The 24,980-nt window shown below is 36.3% G+C and overlaps 1 protein-coding gene across 4 annotated transcripts in view; it reads right to left on the bottom strand.

Moving 5' to 3' along the window:
• Positions 1 to 24,980, bottom strand: part of sema5a (sema domain, seven thrombospondin repeats (type 1 and type 1-like), transmembrane domain (TM) and short cytoplasmic domain, (semaphorin) 5A) — a 397,269-nt gene that overhangs the window by 307,252 nt on the left and 65,037 nt on the right. For 2 of the 4 annotated variants that reach the window (XR_015524510.1, XM_087308759.1), the window contains exon 1: positions 8,530 to 8,775. The exons of the other annotated variants lie outside the window; for them this stretch is intronic. The gene's annotated coding sequence lies outside the window, so the exon portion shown is untranslated. Of the gene's footprint in view, positions 1 to 8,529; positions 8,776 to 24,980 lie in introns of those variants that run through there. 4 annotated transcript variants of the gene reach the window in all.

Genomic DNA, 24,980 nt, shown 5'->3' with positions numbered 1-24,980 from the left:
CTTCACGCTTGTTTTGCCAACACAACGTGGCGTCTCTGTGGCGTAAACGCGGTGACACTAATGAATATTAATGAAGTTGCACAATAGAGCGCGCTGATTGGTTTGAACCAAGCCTTACTCATGCATTAATGCATCACACTGTAAGACGTAATAAGACACACTCTGGCACAGACGCCCAGTCTGCACGCTGGAATACAACGCTATTATGTCATGAAAATTCAAAAATTCGTTTCAAACAGGAAGTACGAATTTGCTTGAAATAACGCAAAAACAACCAAAAATGTGTTTTAGTGTTTCGTGACCCTTTAAATTAGATTTACACCCATGCACACACACACAACGCGTGCAGAACAGCGCAGCCGGAGCGACTGCCTTCAGATTCAACACACATGATCGCGTTCATCAAATTTGCTTAAACTACGCGTTCTAATGTATGGCTATATTTCACAAGGATTCTGACTCAACAACGCTAAGCACACGCTTTACAAAAGTTGCGTTTAAGGAAGAAACATGTCAAATTAAATGAAACATTGGAGGGCACATGCTGAAAGGCAGAGGAATGCGCTGTCTTTGAAAACTCGCGACTTAATCTGGCACTTTCTGAGCACATTTACATGGACACCAATACTCCCATTTTAATATGATTAAGATAATATTCTTATTAAGAGTCTACCATGTAAGCAGCAATTTTTGATTATCTTAAAGGACCACTAAGTCACGAAATGCTGAGGTTTTTCTTTCCGTTCGCCATGCGGTCTCAAATTATATTGAAACAAAAGTCCAAAGATAAAAATGAAACATATAAAATTGCATGAGACTCTGGAGGAAACGCTGATAGCCTGTTAATGCGAAATTAATTGTTTTATAATAAAACTTGCCTTCAAAAAGAGCCTCATTGATCTTATCCATATTTCTTTGCAGGTTGAACACATGTCGACCACAACGTTAGCGCACTAATTTTGACAGCACTAATATATATTTTTATTAATTTATTTTTTCTTAAATCGGTTACTATCAAAGGTCAGGTTTTTGAAAATGGTACAATTATTGAGTTGATGAAAATAAGATAAATGTGATTTTTATGAAAGCGCTGTAAAATGAAAGCCCAGGGAAAAAAGCCCCTGGTTTCCACAACATTCAATCTTCCATGGTGGGGTGCCACACTAAAATTTAACCCACCACGGCTACATTACAGCTTCTCATTCACAACATTCAACATTTGTTGTTGTTGTATTTTTTATAGCAGGTTATAATCGCACTAAATCATATTAAATGGTAAGTGAATTATAACACCTCAAACTTTTCTGTAATCGTAGTAGTGCTGTGTGTTATTTGTTTAACCCTTAGGTGTGCGATGCTAGCAAACACGACATAGCTTTCAATTAACATGAACAGTTTACATAATTATACTTCATAGATAAAGGTCTATGGCTCTGCATACAATGACTTTATCTTGCTAAATTATTTGAAAGAGATTCAAATACTACTAATTACTAATTAATACGAATTAGCCACTGAATCAAAAAGTTACATATTGCCATGAGGTTGTGTTGATGCAACATAATACTGGTTTGAGCTAGATTACAATGCTTCTTTATAGTAGAACTTGAAATGTTTTGTTAAAGTCTGCATCATTGATTCAGTTATTTTCCTGTTTATTAAATAGAAAGTGGCTTTGAAATGATCTGCACTCTATAAACAAAGGTTTCTTGACTTGACTTGATAATTACAAAGTGCTGCAACCACATCAGTCCAACCTCAGCTGAACCTGCTCTGACATCATAACTCATGTTTTAGTCCTACATTGTTATCTAATCTTCGACGTCAATAAACTTTTACGGGTGACAATTACGCCTTATGCTGCACTGGCTTCTCCATTGTCATCTGGTCTGCCATCAAGGTTAAGTTGTGAGTAACCATAGCAACCCTTTAGCATCTAGCTCAGTGAATGAGTTAGCGCGTCATTAGGATTGACCCGTCTGATCATTAGACCAGCTGTTTCCTCAAGTTTGACTTGCTCTACAAGGGTAATAAAGTGGCAGCTATTGTTGCGTTCTCACCTCTCAACTCAGCCAAACTGTTCTTTGATCAGTACCAGAGCTGGAGATGTGGCAGGCTAAATATAGTGAAGGGACAAACCGCTAGTAAACAATAGGGTAAAAAAAAAAGTCACAATTCAGTACACGGCATAATGAATGGAATTATATGATTTAAAGGCACAGTTCACAAAAAAAGTCAAATTCTGTCATCATAATTAAATTGACGTTTTGCTATTTCAAATGTTTATGTGTTTTCTTGACCAAAGAAGATTATTTGAATCTGTTTTGGGACATAAAATTAAAATCAAAGGGGTGCAAAATAACTTCCCTGCTGAAAAATCCAGCTTAAACCAGCCTAGGCTGGTTGGCTGGTTTTAGCTGGTTGACCAGCCTGGTTTTAGAGGGGTTTTGGCCACTTCCAGCCAAATTACCAGCCAAATCCAGCTAAAACCAGCTTGACCAGCCTGGTTTAAGTTGGATATAGCTGGTTTTGGCTGGACTCCCAGCTTGTCTAGGCTGGTCAAGCTGGTTTTAGCTGGTCATCTCCCTGCCTGACCAGCTAAGACCAGGCTGGAAATGGCTGGAAACCAGCCTGGAAAGGGCCAAAACCCCTCTAAAACCAGCCTGGTCGACCAGCTAAAACCAGCCACCCAGCCTAGGCTGGTTTAAGCTGGATTTTTCAGCAGGGTTTACAGACTATATTACAACCCCACACAGTATGTTTGTATTTTTTATTTAAATAAGCACTCATCAAGGCTGCATTTATTTCATAAGAATACAGCAAATACATTTCTTAGTAAGATTTTTATTCATGTTACAGAAAAGCTGAATATTCAATTTTCAGTATAACATGCTCTTTCAGAAATAATTCTAATGTGCTAATTTGCTGCTCAGTTAATATCAATTATTAATGTTGCTCTTAATATGTCTTATTTTCAAGTTTTTTGCTACTTATTTATTTATATATTTTTTTTTTGTGAAAGCAAAGTTGGCTGTATCAAAGATCATAAAAATTCAGCATTTATTCGAAATAGGGATGTTTTGTAATACTTAAAAAGTTTATCTGTCATTTTTGACCAATTTATGACATCCTTTCGAAACAGAATTATAAATTTCTTATATTTTGTTAACATGTTTAGATCTAGACAGACAGAGAGACAAACAGATAGATAGATAGATAGATAGATAGATAGATAGATAGATAGATAGATAGATAGATAGATAGATAGATAGATAGATAGATAGATAGATAGATAGATAGATAGATAGATAGATAGATAGATAGATAGATTTTTGACCCCCCTTTTACACAGAATTATGATACTCACACATGTTTGGAACGACATGAGGGCTGAGTAAAAGGTTTTACATAAATTTTGGTTGAACTGTCCTATTAAAATCCTTTGGCATTTTGAATAAGTCCTGATTATGTTAATAGGAATGTAAAAAGGCAGTGGAACAACAGGCTCTTTGGGATGTCAAGTAGTGCAGGTGTTACTGACGGCATACAAACAACTTCCCAATAGAGGCTGATGCATTAGAAACCCATGCGAGTTAGTGGCAAACTAATATCTTGGGTTACAAATAAGAATAAAGTCAGTCTTTATATTACTAAAGCCTCCACAGGACGTTTTAAAGTAAAAACACCTTCAGTGAATGGCACAATACCTGACAAATAAGTCCAGATGAGAACTGTAAACTCTATGAACTCATGTTAACTAAATGATCACTTTAGGACAATAACAGTGCTAAATTAACAAATTAAGTGGAACAAATACATGAGCTGATTTATTGTTCTTTAAATTTTAGGAGACAATCAACTATAGCAGTCATTAATAACTGCCAGTCATTAATATAAACCCGTAAGAGTCTCAGACATTTTTAAATGTCTTAATTTGTCTTCTGCTATCGAGCTCATTCTGCATTGCAGACATAAGCTATTTTCTGTGATTGTTTTAGGATTTCCAATTTATTCACTTTATGGAAGTGACAAGGAATAACGAATGTCAATAAACGGTCAAATTACTTCCATTACAAAAAGTGTGTTTCTTACATTAAAAAATATAACTAATATAACAAGAAAATAACAGTTTGTGACCTCAAGGCGCATAACCAGCTTTTTTTTTTTAAATCAATGGAAGTAATTGACAATTACATTCTAATGGCTGTGCCTGCTCTTATGTGAAAGAATAAGGTCAAAAGGAGGAGCATTTGTGGTTCTGTGAAGAACAACTCAGTGAAGAGTCGTAAATTGACATTTAAACTGGACACATGGCAAATCACGGCTTCGACAATTTTGCGTTTTGTTTTGTCCTGTGTTTTAGTCATTTAAAAGACATCCTTAGCTTCAGGTATGTTTAATATGATCTAATTTATCATGCATCCAATGTTTATTTTGAGTTGAATTTGAAGTTTACCTGTGCAGCTTGCATGTGACATCTGGCAAAAATAGAACAGACACCTATCTTAAATGAACTGTCACAAAAGCCATTTCTGGGACACTTCCTAAACGTGCCTGGTGTAAACACGAGCAGTGACTAGATTTGTCAGCCATCGGTGGCCATGTTGGACCCACACACGCATGCAGTGGAAATGTGGGGAAATTGTGAAGAACACTTTGAACATCTATAGAATCAATTTTCACCATAAACAATAATAGTTCTTCATAAAACCACATATGCTAATAAAGAACTTTATTTACTTGAATGAAGGCAGTAGTCTTCACATTACTAAACTCCCATGAGCAATTCTGGAGTAAAAACACCTTCCCCGTACGACACAATACCTGACATTTGTGATAAGTACAGATGAGAACCATACACTCTATGAACTCATGTTGAGTAAATTATTGCTTTAGGACAATAACAGTGTTAAAGAGTATAGGGTTTAGGGAAATCCAGAGGCTTTCTCTTTTTTTCTGTTTTTACATGTTCACTGAGATTCAGTGTTGAATCTGTGCTGTAATTTGAACCCCTCTCGTTGCCCAAAGGTATCTCATAATACTCTTCCAGAATTCAGTGTTTTTTCCTTTACATTCCCAAGCCGCTTTGTCCTACAGGACCTCAACGACCGTGTCTTTGCAGGCGAATGAACTCAAAGGACTTGCACTGCTATGATCTAAAAGTAACTTAAGCATCTGGACCAGGGGCACGTTTTCCCAGAAGCATGCTGGTGGTGATACACTATACACAATCACTATATAGAGCTTAAGCTTTGAGTATCTTATGCTGAAGTGCAACCATATTTAAGCAAGTAAAGAAAAACTGAAGGAAACCTGGATGTTTTCCAGAACTGGAATGTCATCATATATTCAGATCAAGTAAAATACATAATGGTGGAGATCTATGGAGCAGGAAAGGCTGATTTCAGGAATGCCAAACGTGTTCAGAGTCATTAAGCAAATGCATCTGCTTCCCAAACTACTTCAAATGGTCAATTCCATTTACAGATTCCATACAGTGAGCGATTAAAAAGAGAGAAAGATCACATTGGCAACTTACTCACGACTGTGCGAATGTCCAGATTTGATGCTATTATGGCTAGTGACCTGACACACTGTCTATTAAATTAAATGAGATATATTTGTTGATAACGCAAGCGTGGTGATACACGCTGTAAAGAGTACATTGCTGTAAAATATTCATTCATTTTCTTGTCGGTTTAGTCCCTTTATTAATCTGGGGTCGCCACAGCGGAATGAACCGCCAACTTATCCAGCAAGTTTTTTACGCAGCGGATGCCCTTCCAGCCGCAACCCATCTCTGGGAAACATCCACGCACACATTCACACACACACCCATACACTACGGACAATTTAGCCTACCCAATACACCTGTACCACATGTCTTTGGACTGTGAGGGAAAGTGGAGTACCAGGAGGAAACCCACGCGAAGGCAGGGGGAACATGCAAACTCCACACAGAAACGCCAACTGAGCTCTAAAAATATCTAATACAGAAAGTTTATGTTGTATAAATGACCAGTGCTAATATTAATGAACTTGATCGGTTATGGTCCAGCTGGGAAATTGGAAATTAGGTGAAACAAATTGATTGTTTCTTTTTTTTTTGTTTGTTTGTTTTTAGTATTAGGAGACAAAATATCAAAAAAACTGCGATTATTAATAACTGCCTGTCATTAATATAAACACACAATGAGTATTTTTAGAGTATTATCATCCTAAGATCTATTACAAATAAAGGTATAATGGAAAATATAGAAGAACTATTTGTGACCGTGGACAACAAAAACAATCATAAGAGTTTTTTCTTAAATTGAAATAAGCTTTTCATTGCAAATTACTAATTAAAAATTACAATTATTATTAACAAAGAATACTGACAAATTCTTAAAAGGACAATTTCCCCATAAGTTCATAGTTTGAAGAACATTTAAAACATGTAAAGAACCTTTTTCCAACAATATGATCTTTCTGTGGAATGAAAAAGTTTCCATAGATTCTTAATGTTCTTCATGGACCAACAGATGCCCAAAAAGAGTGTTTAATAACTTAATTGGTCATGACTGTTCAGAATGAGTGTTAATATCAAATAAAGTGAACAAATGCATTTCATGACTAATTGTTCTTTAAATATAAGGAGACAATCAAATGTAGCTGTCATTAATAACTGTCAGTCATTAATATAAACCCACAAGAGTCTTTGTAATTTTGGTAACGTATTCATTTGTCTTAAACACTTCAAAAAGGGGGTTTCGGAGCAGGCAGGGCTCCTCATAGACCTTGTTAGTGAATTGATTTAGAAGAACAAATGTGTTCACATTAGCAGGTTTAGTTCATAACCAAACTGTAACCATGTGATTTCTCTAGTTATGTAGTCCATTGAATAAGTGTGTGCATCACCATCTAAACCTTGGTGCAACCCAAACAAGCCGACCAATAGAACTGGAAAGATGAGACTCAATCCACTTCCAAATGGCATCACAAAAAAGACTAAACAAACCACAAGATGTGACCCCAAAACTGATCAAATTCTCCAGCAACCAAGTCTTTTCTCAAAATAGTTGCAATGCAGCTCCAAATAATCTTTTTTTTTTTTTTTTTTTTTTTTCACCATAAAGAACCTTGGGTTGAATGGAATATTGATTAAATGTTCTTCATGGAACCACATACCTTATTACAATATGTTTCAGCATAGTGAAGTAATCAACTGATCACAACAAAGACAAAATGAGAACACGTCTGTTAACTATATAGAGCATAGATCATGCTATACATTTTAAATGGCTACATGCATATAGAACTGCTATATAAATCTTGCAAAATTGCAAAAATATATACTTCTATACTTAGATCATAAATGGTACTCTATTCTTTCTTTCTTTTTCTTTTTTTAATGCAGGCATTTAATTCTCTACATAATTAGCTAAAAATACGCTTTTCTTTTGTGGCGACTAAGTGATTACATTTCAAACTTTTTTAATTTAAAACTGAACATTTCAAAATGATCTAGATGATGTGGAAATTTATTTAATTAAAAATCACTATTAGCTGCAGATTAAATCTGCCTGAGAAATTACCCACAAAAGAAACTGCAACAACCAATATTAGTACCTTCAGATAACATGAATTAACTATGTAAAATGCTTCTAAAGAACTATTTAGTTAGGCTAATGTTAATTTAATAATTTACTAATACACTATTAAAGTTGTATTTGCTCATATTACTGGTAACACTTTACAGAGATTAGGGAACATATAATTAACACAATGCTTAATAGAATTTTAAGCAAAATGGCAGTTTGTTAAAGCACATTAATTCCCTAGTCTACATTAACAATGCTTAGTGCTCATAATGTTTTCAAGCTGTTTATGCATGCAGAGAAGTCATTTGAACTAGCAAATTAGGTCACATTAAAATAAGAAAAAATAAATTCATTAATTACTTTCATTTATTTGAATTATTTTTACATACCCTATATAAATATTGGTTTTAAGGGAGAAAATTGACTATTTCGCCGCTGACCATGAGTAGACTAATAGTAGTGTCGTTATTGTCGGTCTCTGCGCACCGATGCAAGATCAGTGATGCAAGGAATTGTATTAAGACGTTAAGACTGTTTTATAACTGTCAAAAGCTTCATCCCAGTCGGACTGTAAAACACTCTGAGGCAGCACCACCAAGCGGTAAATATTAAATCTTGAGCAAAAGTTCCTCAAAACAGACACGAAAGCTTATACGCTCCGCTAAAAAAGAAGTTCGACAGTGTTAATGAAAATGGTAACATGATAAAAAAAAATAAAAAAAAAATAAAAAAAAAAACGGGCAAGCTTAAAGAAGTTGGAAGGTTTCAATTATTTTAACTGCACACGAAATGGACTATGTTTTTATAATAACCTAAACATAAGCCACACTTGTTTTTCTACAATAATGCAATAAAAGAGATCGTCAGAAACGGTGTTTGCATTCACCAAACAATAACATTATTAAAAATAACGCGCATAATTTGGAACTAAGCAAGTGTAACTTACCAAATGAAGTGACTCAATATTTCTCCTTATCATGTAGGTGAGAAGCCGCAAAGACTCAGTGAGTTCTGTGAAATATGTGACGTGTAATAATCCCAATATCTCTATATTGAGTCCGCAACGGTGGCAGTAGTCCGTGTGAGCGCGTACGCAAATAAGAGCCAGTGACTTCCACTACTTTTCCGGACGGCAGTGAGAGCGGAGCGGTGAAGAAGGTGCAGCCGAGCCGCGGAGTGCGTCCAACTCACTGGGCAGTTTGTGTGAAGCGCTCCGGTCCGAGAGCGACAGAATAAAGTCAGCAGCGCCCCCGCGTCTCTGCATTGAGTGACTGACTGAGCGGCGCGACGCAACAAGAGCAGCGCGTTCCATTCAACCTACCAGCCTGTTTGCAATAGAGGCAGCCTGGACAGCTTCATTGAGGATAATGACGGGGGCGTTAGTTTCCATAACACAGCTCTCTCGAAAAACAGCAACAAAACATAATTTGAATTTACAATGCTCAATTCGTTTTGATCATCCTGAAAAGTTCAGCTCCTGTTTAGGGTTTTTTTTTTATAGCTTAAGACACCCAGTAGAGGTCACACTTAACACTTTAAGCTATAATTGAAAACATTTAAAAATGGGATATATTTGGAATATGACTATCTACCTATAATTAGTTTATGTTAAGTCTCTCATTAATTGAAAATAGCTGAAATTAAGAAAATAGTAGACCAGGAAATGTTATAATTTACAGTTGAAAGTTACAGGTTGAAAAACATGAATTGAAAAAAAAAAACACCTTTACATGAATATAATACAAACCCAAATCAGAAAATGTTGGGACAGTAGCTGGAAAAATGTATATAAAAAGAGAAAGTGGTGCTTGCTAAATTTACTTAAATTTGTATTTCATTGCAGAAATACAACAAATGAATCAAGTTCCTCATGGTTTTTATTTTTCTTTATTAATTTTCTTTATATATTTTTCAAACTAAACTCGTATTCAATTTTGATTCTTGCAACACATTTTTTTTTTTTAAAGGTTGCGAACAGTACAGCATTTACCAATTTGTAATGTTTTTCACAATTTTCACAACACTTGAAAGATGTTTAGGGACTGATAGCACAAAGTGATCAAGTGTTTCAGGTGTATTTTTTTCCCTTTCCTCCTCTTAAGATGGACAACAGTATGGGGTCTTTGTTGTCACATCGTGCACTTCAAAATGCACCACCCATTCTCTTTTGGAGACAGGTCAGGGCTACGGAAAGGTCAGTCAAGTACAAGAATCCTCTTCCTCTGCAGCCAGGACTTTGTAATGGACTTTGTAATTAGTATTGTCTTGTTGAAATATGCATGAGGATCCCTGGAAAAAAGGCAGCATATTGTGCTCCAAAATCTTGATGTACTTTTCAGCATTAATTGCACCATCACAAAAATGAAAGTTACTTTTCAATGGCACTGACAGCACCACCATGACAGGCCCTGGCTTTTAGACTTGTTACTGGTAACAGTCTGGATGGTCCTTTTCATTTTTTGGTCTGGAGCACGACATCCATTTCTCAGAAAAAAATCCCTGAAAATACTGTTTCATCTGACCACAGTACATGAATCCACTGTGTGATGGTCCACCCTAGATGCCTCAGACCCCAGAGAAGTTGACTGCAATTTTGCACACTGTTAACATAGGGCTTTCTTTGCGCTCTTATTCTTTTGTACTGAAATTCCTCCAGATTTCTTGAATCTTTCAATAATGTTATGCATTTTTAAATGTAAAATATTGAAATGTCTTCCTATCTTTATTTGAGGAAAATTGTTTTTAAACATTTCAATATTTTTCTCACGTATTTTGTTGGCAAAGCGGTGATCCTCTGCCCATATTTGCTCCTAAAGGACTAAACCAAATCATAATGACAATCATCTGCTGACATCTCCTGTTTCAAATCACATGATTAACCAATTTACCTGATTACTAGCCTTAAATTGCTCCTGTCCCAACTATTTTTTGGAATATCCAAAATGACAGGAAAGGAGGTATATTTACATCCTTTAAAACAGAACTACTTTTGATCAGCTACATGTATCAATATTTTCACTGTTATTAGAGTTTTTCTCAGTGGCTTTGGTGCATTTCTCACATCGCTATTTACATTTGCACAACAGTTAATGCATTTATTCACAGCATTGTGCAAAAGAATAAGTACACCCTAATTTACACCAAACGTAAACTCCCTTTGGGTAGAGCTGTGCACAACAGTAAACAATATTGCAGTACATATTGGAACTAAACCTACAACATACACAGGTCTGTAAATCATTTATGAAATTGTTTAATGTATTCAGAAAAAAAAAAAAAACAATTACAAAATTTTCTTGACAAATTTTGACAACTAGTTCACCATTTTTGTATGTCCTGCCTCAAGTAATGAAATGAGTATTATTAGTTTTATATGGAATGACTATTCAGCATTCACAAGCTTAGTTAATTTTGACTGACATGACATAAGCAAATGATAATGTTGCAATTGATACATGTCGCAAAAAAAAAAAAAAAGCAATTTGTTGGAATGAATGAAAAACTGCTACTATGATGTGCACAAATGACTAATTGTTTTGAGAAATGCATAACTGTTGTGCAAATGTAAATAGTGTTGTAAGAAATGTACCAAAGAGACTGAGAAAAACTGTACATGTAACCTACTATGGATACTTTATTCTCAAGGTATTAGTGGTTTGATTCTCTTTGGCTGTCAGTAGCCAGGTTTCCATCTAAGATTTTTTTTTTCTTCTTTGGTTATTTATTTATTTTTTTAGCAGGATGAATTCAGACTGGCTGTAAATATTTTAATCATGTATCAGTTGAAGGAAAATAGTCGTGAACCTGATTACATTGACTTCGTTCCTCATTGTGTCATTTTTGTAATAATTGCATAATTGTTCACACGAGCAGATTATGTTGTTTATTATAAGTGTAAGTTAAAGTGTGTTCACCTGTTGCTTTAAATGCTGTACTTTGTTACATCAGGGTGGATTCTGGTTGGCTGTGAACATTTTTAACAGAAATAAAATAGTTCAATCAATACTGTTTCTTTGTGTTATTTTTTTTTTAGCTAACTGTGACAGATAATATCATTCTGTTTATTATAAATGTGTGTTGAACTGTGGCCACTTGTCACTTTAAACGTCCATGCTCTTTAATGCAGGACTGGTTCTGATTGGTTGTCAGAGTTCTATCATTATTAAATGCATAATGCCCACTTCAAATTCTCAAGTTGTTTTAAGACTGATGAATACTGATTGGCTGTCAGTGTTTTTATCTGAAAAAGGACTAAAAATCCTTATTTTGCGTCGATTTCATTCTCCGAACTAACACGTTCACACCAACAGTACAGATATAAAGATGTGCCAGGACCAACCGCTCAAAGCACTTCATGATGATGGGTGTGAGTGCTACAAAGCGCTAGTCATTCAGGCATGTTGGGCTGAAGTGTTTCGGCACTGGCACAATAGAGGTGGTTTTAAAGCATGTTTGCAATGTCTGTGAATAGCTCAGCGAGCTGTTCTGCACACACTCTCAGAAAAAAAGCCTTTTAGGGTACAAATGGCCCGTCACTGGGGTGGTACCCTAAAGGGTAAAATTTTGTACCTCTGTTTAGAGGTACAAAATTGTACCTTCTACATTTGTACCATTTAAGGGACAATTTTGTACCCCCAAGGAAGGTACGATAATGTAGCTTCTTATATTATATAGCATTTTCAGGGAAAACCCAGGCATTTTGATCCTTTGGTGACTGCATCCACAAATAAATCAAATATTTTGGTTCGCAGATGTCTATTTTTATTTAGAAATGTAATAATATTTTATTAAAATTCACAACTGAATGTTTCAAGTAATAAAATTACACAGCAAGTATAAAGCAGACATGTAAAACAGTAAAAAGAACAATTTAGATAACAAATAAAAATTGTTTACTCACTGTACAGTAAATCATCTACACTTAATACAAAGACCACAAGAATACTGTTTAAGATTTATAAACACATTACACAGGCTACATCAAGTACTGCACTTTATAAAGTTCAAAGTGTTTGTCTTTTGTTAGAATACTTGGTCATAATAAATAATTTGTCATCAACATTTTCCCTGTATTTTAGAATGAAGGCAGAGTTTTTCTATAAATTGCTTCAACAGTGCAGAAAACCAAAAACATCAGTAGCCTCTTCCTCAACATCAGTAGATTCCTTCTCAACTTCCTCAAAAAGAGTTGTAATTTGTTGTAACACAATACGTTTATGCTTTTGGTAAACATGACATGTAAGGCACTCATAACTGGAAAAAGTTCATTGATAGTCATAAGGGCCACAAGTTATTTTAAAATTTGTTTTATGCATGAATGAGAGCAGTGTGCTGAATTAACTTGATGATTGTGATTATTATCCAAGAGCATTTAGAGAAACAAAAAACAAGGTTGATCACTCTGGTAACTGGAGTAGGTCGAGGCTTGTCATCATCCACAGTTCATTCAAAACATTCCACTGCAGAAACATCAAGGTGTTCTTCAAAGGAAATGGATATGTCAAAAATGTATATTCGTCCACACCATTTACCCCGGCCAATCGCAATGCCATCAATTCTGAAGACTGCCGTGACTCGTCTTGTTGTCCAGTCGGTGGTGTCCTCCTGTACTTGAACTGTTGGATGTGGTGAAGATGGTTCACTATAAATAACAAAGCAATAATTTCATTAATATCATTGATGAAGAGAAAATCAACATGCATAGAATGTGAAATAATTAGTATTCACTGATTTAAAAAAAGTATAACAGATAAAAGGGCTAATATTAAATTCATTCACTCATTAGTGAATGATGCAGCAGATGCCCTTCCGGCCGCAACCCAGTACTACAAACATCCATACACACTCATTCACACACACATTTATACACTACAAATTAGCTTACCAAATTCACCTATAGCACATGTCTATGGTCTTGTGGGGAAACCGGAGCACTTGGAGGGAACCCACACGAACACAGGAAGAACATGCAAACTCCTCACAGAAATGTCAACTGACCCAGCCGAGGCTCGAACCAGCGATCTTCTTGCTGTAAGGTGACAGCACTACCCACTTTGCCATCCTAATATAAAGAATATCAAGAATTATAAAATGAATTTATCACAGCATATACTAAACAGAAAACAACTTACACACCTGAGTACAACAAAATGTTGAAGTTTCTCGCTGAACAAGGCTGGCAACATGACAAGTGCTGCTGTAAAATCAATTCCTGGAACATAAGATGTGGCATACAAACAAATATGAAAAAATCCATCCAAAGCTAGAATTTAAAAATATTAATTAAGTAGAGAAAATTTAGAAAGAGTACCTTAGAGTCATGTACATAGCATTCTTCAGTTGATCTCTCATCTTTTGATGAAAACCTAGAAAATAATTTTAAACACGTGTGTGTACATTTTATTGTTGTTTATAAGTAAAAACCTACAAATTTAAAATAGTATGTGAGCCATTAAAGCCATGGTATATAGATAATGAGATATACTTACATCTTGTACTGAGCCATGCTTTCATATGACATGCCTTTATTGCTCTGATGCTGTTAGGCTGCATTACATTGTTCCAACTGTCCTGAAGGTCATATGGAAACTTCAAAAACTTCTGGAAAGCAATAAGAGAAAACAATAACTATTTGTTTATTTTTAGATATTTATAAAATAGTTCAAATACTGTAAGGTGCCAGTTTCAGAACAGATTAGAAAAATTATTACATTAAAGAACAAAGCATTACTTAAAACGTTGATTCAAATTGTACAATGTGGTATGTTAATAATTATACATTAACATAAGCATAAACAATAGTAAAGCACCAACAATTCTGGACATGAGAGTTTGTGGACACTCCTCAACGTTAATGTAGACTTTAAAACGAAGATATGTACAGGAATACACACGCCACATTTGTAATTAGCCACGTTTACATAATCACTCGCTTTGCCGGTGACAAAATATGTTTCTATTTTTTACAAAATGGCGGTGTATATAACCGTGAATTAACTAATGCTATTGGCAACCCTCAGTGTCCTAAAATAACATTTCCACGGTCAACCACTGCTAGAAAATGGCCTCAAGATTAAAAAAAAAACATTATCGATAATTAAAAATTCCAGTAACTTATTAATACTAAAATGTTTTATATAAAGGTATATGAAGACTTAAGGCTGATTTATACTTCTGCATCAAACGCCGACGTATGCTACGGCGCTGACGCATAGCCCTTCGCCGTGGCCATCGCCGTCACTGACGTGCACCTCTCAAAAAATGTAACTACACGTCACAACGACGCGTAGCGTAAGCTCTGTGATTGGTCGGCTTGGTAGCGCTGACAAGTCTGGGCGGGACCGAGAGCCGCGCGAATGGCACGAGCGATTGTTTAAGTGGCACGAGCGATTGTTAAGTGTGGAGTCCCGTGAAGGAGCTCCGGATGTAAAAGTTTTGTTTTGTGTTTACCTCATAGTTCTTGCACGTCCGCCAGTTTCTGCCTCAAAATGAGCGAGTTTGAGCCACTTGTACATCCCTGATGTGCAAAAAAGCAGAGAAGAAACTCGACACAGAGGAACATTTACACCTCACTGCCAACTAGCGTTTCGGAAGTGTTAATGCAGACCAACAGAGACAGCGCGCAGAAGTATAAATGCACAGCCACACGCGTTGCATGCGCCGTGAGTTACGCCGGTCTCTTGACGCAGAAGTATAAATCAGGCTTTAGTCGCGCCATCTCCGGGCCACACCGCACGTTAACGTTAACATACTCACGGACCGATTCCGGCTCGGATGCAGCAGCCTCAGCTCGCTTACTGCCGCCCGATTGACCACTCGGACCGGAATAGAGCAGTGAGTCCATAGGCATATGAGGGGCGAATGCGTAGTCGATAAAGGGTGTTTTTACACCGAGAAAACTAACAGTATAGTTAATCACCTTCTATAACGTTATGTCCCTCGGTGACTTCAATATCATATTGTATTAACTTCTTTAATAAGCTGCAGACCTCTTAGCCAACTTCATCCTGCAGGCCAACGTACACCAAGCAGTCCGGAGCATTTTTTCGCGGTCTTTAAGCGGGGGAAAGCCGAGACCCGAGAGTCAGACAAAATCAACACGGCTTCACATGTAAAAATGTAACTGACAGTATATCATAAATACATATTTACCTAAAAAGTGTGGACTCCAAAACTTTTCTTTGAAAAGTTCTGTGTAAACAGCAAGCATGAGCATACTCGACCGCCTCAGTAACCAACACTACTAACGAGCCGAATTCTTAAAGAGACAGCAACATGACTGCATGATCCTTATTCTACATCCCATTTAGAGTCTTAAACGGTAAGCAAAGACCAGTATTTACGTTTTTAATTATTAAAATTACATTCAATTCTACATTAAATTGTAAATATTTTTGAGAAAAGAAATACATTTGAATACATAAAATTTTTTTAATTAAAGTATTTTATTCAATCAATTTATTAAGTTTATATTTTTAATTATGTATTTTAGTATTAATGTTTAGTATTAATTAATTAAAAATTAGTGTTATATGGTGTCTTGATTTTATGAGCTGAGGGTACAATTTTGTTCCTATAGGGAAACAAAATATATAATTGTACCTTTAAAGGTGCCAAAATGGTCCTTTACAGTACAATTTTGAACCCAAATGTGCTATAAAAGGTACAAAAGTGTACCTTTCAAACCTACGTAAATCTGGACGTTTGTACCTTTATGGCCCATTTGAGTACAAAATTGTACCCTAAGGACCAATTTGGGACCGTTAAAGGTACAATTATATATTTTGTTCCCTCTAGGAACAAAATTGTACCCTCATTGTACCTTTTTTTCTGAGAGTGCATGCTTTGAGGACAAGCCTAGAAATACCGTCTAGTCCAGCAGCCTTACGCACATTGATCCGACTCACCGAGGAGGTGAGTGTGATAGGTGAGTGGTCAGTTGTGGTCAGTTGTGGATGTGATCCTGGCGTAGTGATCCTGATTTTTTTATAACGACCCGGTCTCTGTCATACAAGTGTCAGTATAAAAAAATCAGTAGAAATCAAATGCAGGAAAAACAGGTATTTATTATTTCAGTGGCCTGTAGAGGGGATATAATACAACAAAAAATTCCCAGCACAGGGTGCTGTAAATGCCACAGAAAAGCCCAAAATTCTCGCAAAAAATAAATAAAGAAAGTTCAACAGAGGGCGCTCAGCGATCCAAAGTCGCCAGTCAAAAAGGGGCAAAAAGACAGAATGGATAATTACAGGCAATACTAAGTGCTTCAGCAGGAGGCGCACGGCGGTCCAACTCTCCAGTCAAAAAACGGGAAATGGGTAAACTCAGGCTAAGGGCAATACTAAGCGCTTCCAGCAGGAGGCGCACTGTGGTCCAACTCTCCAGTCAATACGGGTAACACAGCAGTATCAGCGGCCGAAGTGAAAGCGCCCGGGCGGGATACAAGGCGGCCAGAGAGGGAGAAGATCGCTGGTGGGCGGTATAGAAAAGGCTGAAGCAGGAAGTAAAGAGGGAAGCGTCTGCCACAACTGATAGCAGCGAGGGCGATCTGATGAAAGGGGAAAAAAAACAGGAAACAGTCCAAACCACAAAATCGAAATCAAAAAAACTGGCACTGGAGTCAAAATGGATACAAGACAGGACACAATCTAAGAGGCCACCGCGTGAGGTAAACACACTAACGACCCGGTACAAGACAATGACAGAGAGAAGAATAAATAGGGAGACTAATAAGGCTAAGACTAGAGACAGGTGCGAATAATGAAATAATGATCTAATGAATAACCTGATGAGTGGGTGGAGTGAGGCAGTGGAGCACATGGCGAGCTGTCAAAACAATGCCATGTGCTACGAGAAAACAAACACAAATGACTGTGACAACATGCAGGTGACAGACCATGACAGTGAACTCTTGAAAAGTCATTTAGCTTGTTCAGGAAAGACACATTTGTAGCTGTGGGTGTGGTCTGGCTTGCTTTATAGTTGCAGATGGCCTGGATGCCCTGCCACATGCGCCAAGAATCAGAGTTGGAAAAGTGCTGCTCAATGGCCCTCCAAAGATTAGCCCTGGAAGTGCTGTAGGTTTGTGCATACCCTGATCTGAAGGCAGTGTTGCGTGCCTTCAGCAAGAGGCGCACCTCCTTGTTCATCCATGGCTTCTGATTCGGGCATGTAGTGATCTGTTTCTGGGTTGTAACACTGATGTATTCTAGGACAGAGGAAGTGTAACTGTCAATGTCTGTGTGAGAGCCACAGGTGGCCTGGGAAGCAAATATACTCCATTCTGTTTGTTGAAACCTGTCCTGGAGTGTGGAATCTACCCTTGCTGGCTACACTTTGATGGTTTTCACTAGCTGCATTTCCACTGTTGGGCCAGTGTGAGCCAGGGCTTTTATTGGACCGGGCTGGGCCAATCGCCCAAGAGGTTGAGCAGTGAGGCCGAAATCATGTGGCATTCTCACTGTCGAGCTAGTAGCTCAAATCGGGTCAAGCAAACCCTGACCCCAGAATGTCCACCAAATCAAAACGTCACACAACCCGCCCACTCCCGTGGGAATCAGATAGAAAGAGAACAACCTCACATCATCACAAAACGATTAAAATGAAGACAGCTGAAACAAACAGATGACAAGTTACTGTACAGTATTACATTATATGTCTATACCAGGGGTCGGCAACCCGCGGCTCTAGAGCCGCATGCGGCTCTTTAGCGCTGCCCTAGTGGCTCCCTGGAACTTTTTCAAAAAATGTTTGAAAATGGAAAACGATGAGGGAGGAAAATGTATTTTTTGTTTTAATATGGTTTCTATAGGAGGACAAACAATCTTAACGTTTTCCAATGCTGTAAAAGTATGTAGAATATTTAATTTCAACATTTCTGTCAACGAAGATTTGCGTCATAGCCTGCGACACACGTTTCTATCAGCAGGGCGGGATGCCAGGCAGGTAGCTGTTGTAAACAAACCGGCAGCTGTGTGATGCGTCATGGAGCGCAAGCTGTCTTTGCCAAAGATGTACAGCGGGGCACGCTTTCTCATTTTCCCTCCCTGAGAGAATTCTAAGAAGCACATCCCGATCACTCACTTAACGGTAATTATTTACAAGGTGCGATCGTTGATGTGCAAACCCCTAACCCCAACCGTCATTGGGGGAAAAGCAAATCGTACTAAATTTTACAAATTAGATCGTACGAATTCATACGAATTAGCCACTAAATGAAAAAGTTACGAATTGCCATGAGATTGTGTTGGCTGAGCACATTCCCAGGAATGACTCGAGCTGATCTTGAAATGAAAATGGCAGACTGCGTTTTATTGCACTGTTTGTTGCCCAGATAAGGGACACGTTGTGCACATTAATTTTGATGTTGTTTTTTGGAATCCTCAAAATAAAAAAAAAAACATAAAAAATCTGATTTCTTTATTGCATTTCTTTAATTTCATCAAAGCAAAACAAATGCAATAATATTGTAATGAAGTTAAACTTGATCATTAAACATAATTCATTAATATTGTAATGAAGTTAAACTTGATAATTAAACATAATTCATTAATATTGTAATGAAGTTAAACTTGATAATTAAGCATAATGCATTAATATCGTAATGAAGTTAAACTTGATCATTAAACATAATGCATTAATATTGTAATGAAGTTAAACTTGATAATTAATCATAATGCATTAATATTGTAATGAAGTTAAACTTGATAATTAAACATAATGCATTAATACTGTAATGAAGTTAAACTTGATAATTAATCATAATGCTTTATAATTAATCATAATCATTCTCTACAGGATGCACTGCAGGGAAATGAACATTTAATCATGAAGGCTCAGTATGTATTTGTAGCCAGCAAAGTCATTTTTATAGTAGGCTAATATAGCTAATATAAATACATACAGCATGTGTTGCCATCATTATAAGGCTTATATAAGACTTTTAATTTTTAGCGGCTCCAGACATATTTGTTTTTGTTTCTTTTTGGTCCAATATGGCTCTTTCAACATTTTGGGTTGCCGACCCCTGGTCTATACACACAGGCCTATGTGTTTCCATTCATTATATTTGTTTACTTACCGACGGACTGTTGGCATTGTGCATCGACTAGTAGATCTCGCCACTACCGGAGGGACCCAGAAGGACATAAAACCACAGAAATTCTCCGGTGATAACTCAGTAGCAAGTGTATTTTATAACTTCCTTGTTTTGATAGACATCGTGTTAACTGTTTCAGCACATAAGAGCAAGTAGCCTAATGAAATATAGCCATATTTGTTGCGCTCAGCAGCTATTCACTAATAAAGCTCTACATTTAACATTTAATTTCATCGTCATATAAAAACATAAACACTTGTTTGAGGATATAGAACCTATGTTGTAATTGCAGTTTTCCCCGATGCGTTTAAAGCGGCGCTGCGCAGGACTGAGTGACAGAAAAAAAGGTGGGGTAGATTCTGCTTTTCTTCACCCCAGAAATGCTCTGTTTGCACCATTTGTTTAATATCATCATATCCAAATATTTTATAAATAACATTTTAAACCTCATTCTGTGTTTATTGTTTTTAGAAAATATCTCAAATCTTTTTTTTTTCATATAGGCCTTTGTAAAAGTAAAGTTATATATGGCTTTAAATGGTTTAATTTATGTACTGTATCTACCTACATTGTTCCAGCTAGCTTGTGTTTATTTTATATTGGTTTATCTATTTAAAGTGATTTTATTATATCCGATATTTGTAATTTCTTAAATTATTTTAATACATATAGGCTATTTTATAGAGATATGACACTATTGTTTTGAGGCTGCAAAAGTTTAGAATGTTTGTAAAAGTTTTATGTCTTTCTGTTGTATTCATATTTTGTATTATCTCCAAAATAAATGTAAAAAAAAAAAAACGTCGAGGCATCAACAGAGCTGTCAAGCGAACGCTCTTTTGCCTGGCCCAACAGACAGGTCTCACAATGCGCACTTATCACACACAATCACGCCTTTTACGCCAGACAAAAACTCATGACAACCTTTACTGGCTGCTGTGTCTTTAAAATAATGTAAAAAAATGAGTAACACTTTATAATAACTACACACTATAAATAATTTATTAAGCATTAGCAAATAGTGAATTCATTATTTATTAAGCATTAGTTCTACATTAATAAACGTTAGTAAACAGTTTATAACTGCAGCTACAAATGCTCTATTCTTGACTTATAACCACATTTAAAATGTGCTTAATAATTGCATTTTCATACTTAGTAAATGAATAATTTTTTTATTACTAAATTAAGTATCGCATTATTTACAAACCAGTTGTATTTAAGAGTAGTTGAGGGTTTTTAGGATCATTCAGAAGGAGTTAGTAAATGAATAATAAACTATTGAAATCAACGTTTATATGTCTTATTATTCAGGCATATACTAATAGTTAACTAATATGTTAAATGCTTTATTAACTCATCTTCATGCAGTTTTGTGACCTAAAGTGAGGACTATTCATGCTTTAAAAATCCCTTATAAATGACTAATAAAGGTTTAGAATCAAATGAACTATAATCTTTGCAATCTTTTCTAAAATGTAAAATTATTGCTGAATAACAGGAGTGTCAAAATACGACAAAACTGGATAAAACAACAATATAATAATTAAACAATGTAATAAATGTAATCTTTAAACTCTATAGTGATTTTATTTTAGATCAGGTTGCAAAGATTTATTTTTTATTTAAAGTACAGTTTCATTTGTGTATCTTGAATTGAATAGGAATGAATAATGTCATTTTTCCTGTTTAGAATTTAACTGAGCCTTTATTTGTCATTTATAATGGATTTATAAAGCATGAATAGTCCTCACTTTAGATTAGGTCACAAACCTAGGTGAAGTTGAGTTAATAAAGCATTTATTAACATGCATAGTAACCATTAACATATGCCTGAATAATAAGATATATAAGCGTTAATTTCAATAGTTTATTAATCATTTACTAACTCATTCTGAATGATCCTAAAAACCCTCAACTACTCTTAAATACAACTGGTTTGTAAATAATGCGATACTTAATTTAGTAATGAAAAATTATTCATTTACTAAGTATATAAATACAATTATTAAGCACATTATAAATATGGTTATAAATCAAGAATAGAGCATTTGTATCTGCAGTTATAAACTGCTAACTAACGTTTATTAATGTAGAGTTAATGCTTAACGGATAATAAATTCACTATTTGCTAATGCTTAATAAATGATTTATAGTGTGTAGTTATTATAAAGTGTTACCAAAAATTGTTATGCGCTATTGAAACACCGAGAAGGACACAGCAAGGAAATGTCAAATTAAAACTTTTTATAGAACAGCCTACATTTAAAAGGGAAACATAAGGGTGATCATAAGCAAAAAGACCCCATATCCTATAAGGTGTTTTATGTAATAGCCTATCTTAAACTGACCAGCTATATGTTTTCTTTTGCTTATTAATTTATTTGTTTGCGCATATACTCGTGTGCGATAGGAATACTAGTGTAATGACGGCATGCCATCTTTAACAGACTCGGGCAAACTCCGCCTGCCCTTTCACTCCGCCCTGAAGCCCAAGCTGGCCCTCTTTGGCACAAGGTATTTAGCGGGCCAAAAAAGGCCTGCCGCTGGCCCCAAGAAAGCCTTGCTTTGGCCAAATTAGGCCCCGGAAGTGACAGTGGAAACGCGACTGACCTTGGCTCGCCCTGGCTCGCTCGCTTTAGGCGCGATAGTGGAAACGTGGCTACTGATGGCTTTACACGGTTGATGAGGGGTGAGTACTTGGGGGTGAGGAACAAAGAAAGGTGATCTGATTGACCCAAGTGGGGTCACAGTGTATGCTTCAGCCATGTTTGTGTAATAATGGTCTAAGGTTTTGTTTGCCCTTGAGTGGCAAAAAAATGTTTTGATGGAATTTGGGGAGCACTGTCTTTAAGAATGAGTGATTAAAATCCCCCACAACAATAAAAGCAGCCTGTGGGTGTGCAGCCTGTTGTTTGCTGATGGCTGCATGAAGTTTATTCAAGAGGAATATAAGCAGCAGTTATAATAGTGGAGGTGAACTTCCGCAGTAAATAAAACTGTCTACATTTAACCATTAGAAATTCCAGGTAAACAGAGCAATGTCTCCCAACGATGACATAGTTTGTGCACCATAATCCTCCGCCTCTGGTCTTACCGGAGTCATGCGCCGTTCTGTCTGCTCAAAATGTGTGATGCTGTTTAGCCATGTTTCTGTAAAAATCATGACATTAAAGTTCCATAATCTTTTGCTGTGGTTGATGCGCAGTCGAATCTCATCCATTTTGTTCACCAGTGACTGTACATTGGTGAGAAAGATGCTGGGTAAAGAGAGCTGGTGTGGTGTGTTGACGCTTCCTTTGAGGACTTCCGCCCGGCCGGGCAGGGTGCTCGGCCTCAGGTGTTGTGACGATCACAGGAATGAGTCGAAGATTGCAAATAAAACTGCCCAGAATGCACAAATCAATATCCAAAATCTCCTGTCGGGTGTACGATGTAAAGGCACTACTGTTCTGCACGAACAGACCTGAAATAAGCAGGAATAATTCTGCAAAACTGCAGAAACTGGAGAGTCACTCAGCCTTGCGATGTGTATGCGCCGCCATCTTGCCTCATCAATCTACACACTTACAACGGGGGAGTCATTGGTCATTTAGTAAAGGAAGGATCAGAAAAGGAAAAATGTATGTGACTTTTTTTCAGAACTTGACAGGAAATTTACAGTACGCAGTTCATGGATCAGTACCTTCCTCCATTTCACAAGTGTAAATAATGAGCGTAAGTAAAATTACGCGAGTTATAGAGAAATAACAAAGCATGAGGGTGGCGGGAGATGGGTCTGAAATATGAAGGACTCCTGGGAAAAACAGGTATGTTGGTAGGTATGCTCACACATATACTCTGCACTCTGACTACTTCAAAATTGTTCATAAGCTGTGGTGAGCATTTCTCTCTGTCTCACACTTAATGCAGTCGACCAATTACAACAGACAGTGTCATCGGAACAATCACCGCTAAGTTGGGGTTTGGGAACAAATGAATTGCTGAACGAATCATATGGGAGTCGTTAGGATAAAAATAAATGCATATAATAAAACAATGAAAGTGTTTTTTTTCACCTTGTATGCATTTCAGCATGTTGTTGGAGAGACTCCAAAACCAAAATATGACCCTCTTTAATGCATAATATGGGCTTTTTAAAGAACATTATAACATTAGCACTCACTCCAGTCAAAATTGTGTGGTGGTTTCAGATTGGTTGTCAAACATTTTATTCATCAGTTCTAAAATAAATAAAGAAAGAAAGTGAACTGAAAGTGCTTAAAACTGCTCAATATTTTAAACAGTTCAACAAAGGCAAAATCCTTCATTAATAAAACAAGAATTTAAACTAGATCTTTATTTGAATGCTTGAAATGCATAATGTGCCACTTGCTTCAATAAATGTCATATTAATAGACTACATTTAAATATTCCAATAAACAGTGAACAAGGAGTTTGAGAGTTATTTACAGCTATACAGAGTGAAGGATTTAATTGTACTTGCCAGGATGCAATGCTGTTGGGAAAAGGCCTGTTTTTCAGTATCAGAAAGTATAATCACTTGGATATAATGCTCTACTTGTAACAGAGAATAGCAATGCAGCCAGAAAAGAGAGTAAAAAAAAAAGATTGAGCGGCTTGTCCAATATTAAATGCTATTGCCTACAAAAAAGCAGTGTATTAAATTCTATAAATGATATACCGTGTCTGTGACTCAACTCAAACATCACAGGGAAATTCAAAATGTGTGGTAATACAACATTTACATTTGGATAATGCGCAGTGTTCTTGAAAAGCAAGTAGATTAAAATCGTTATCAAGTTTAAATGCAGACTAAAACTTTAATCCTGTGACAATCTTATTTGCTGTGTTCTTTAGCCAGAAATCAGTGCCAAAAAAGCAATCAAATATTTGCCAGCCCGAAGGCAAGCATGATGATCTGCTATTATTGCGCCCATAAAAAAGGATATAGATGCTTCTGAGGACTCACAAATCAAAGGGCATCCTGTATCGCTTGACAACTGTGTTTAACAATACATAATTCCAAACCTCTGATGAAAGCTTTGAAGACGGGCTAATGATCAAGTTGCCAGGCAACCGTCTGCTAAAGTTAAGACCCTTCACCTGGCTCTTTTCTCAACATGTTTGGACAGAACAGAGAGATTATCGACTATACTGTAAAAAGAAGAAAGGTTGAGAAACTGTTTTTACTTAGAAATTGATAGTAAAGTTTTTAATTATGAAGAAATGGTTGAATAAAATTTACGTTCAACCACATTTTAATTTATTATTTTGTTAATGTATTTAGTAGTGCACTG

This window comes from Danio rerio, chromosome 24 (assembly GCF_052040795.2).
Source record: "Danio rerio strain M-AB ecotype USA chromosome 24, GRCz13ab, whole genome shotgun sequence".
Classification (NCBI taxonomy): domain Eukaryota; kingdom Metazoa; phylum Chordata; class Actinopteri; order Cypriniformes; family Danionidae; genus Danio; species Danio rerio.
The sequence above is the reverse complement of the archived record's forward strand: the minus strand, read 5'-3'. Positions and strand labels throughout refer to the sequence as shown.